Source organism: Penaeus monodon, chromosome 24 (genome assembly GCF_015228065.2).
Source record: "Penaeus monodon isolate SGIC_2016 chromosome 24, NSTDA_Pmon_1, whole genome shotgun sequence".
Lineage (NCBI taxonomy): Eukaryota > Metazoa > Arthropoda > Malacostraca > Decapoda > Penaeidae > Penaeus > Penaeus monodon.
The window spans coordinates 43,120,290-43,121,057 of record NC_051409.1 but is presented as its reverse complement, the minus strand read 5'-3'; positions in this window follow the sequence as shown (position 1 = coordinate 43,121,057).

Sequence of the window (768 nt, the reverse complement as noted above, 5' to 3'; positions counted from 1 at the left end):
AAGGCCATAGTGTTAGTAGTTTACTTATATTATTCACCTCTCTAGATCTTTTTCCTTTCTTTTGCCAGAATAATAATTGGGGTAAAATCAAAAATCGACGATACTTTTTAATTTATATTATGGGGAACATATAATTTATAACCTTATAAAACAAAAAAACAAAAATATACAACCTAAACTTACAAAAAATTAACCCTACGATATTGGCGCTTTAAAAACACCCGAGGCGCACCCCAAAAGGGGAAAGCACCAACACACAAAAACAATAAACACCCTCCACACAAATAAGAACAAGCAGATAAAAACCCCCAAAACTGTAAAAGCTCTGCGGTTACTATTTCAAAGGGCTTCGTATACGTAACACTGCGTATTTCTACCAACGCTTTGTCATGTGCCGAACCGGGGGGGCCCCGACTCCTCCGGGGGAAACAGGGGACCCTCCACTTTTGTCGAGGGGCTGCGATCTTTCCCGTGTCCGGTATTCCCAAAGCTCGGCGAAAAACCCCGGGTCTTTTTCGGGTGCGCGGGCGACGGGGGCGACGTCGAGCGGGCCCGGGCCCCTGAAGGAGAGAGAGACCGATCGATATGCGCCCTTGGCACTATTATCCTATTTCTTTTAAATACTTTGTTTTTACGTTTGGGCTATCTCTCTCTATAATAAAATTTCCCTTTCCGAGGTTTTTTTTTACGAAGTACGACAAGGGGAGGGTTTTTACAGGGAGTCCCTCACGTGAGCGGTTTGCTGAAGGGAAAAAACGCCACTCAACT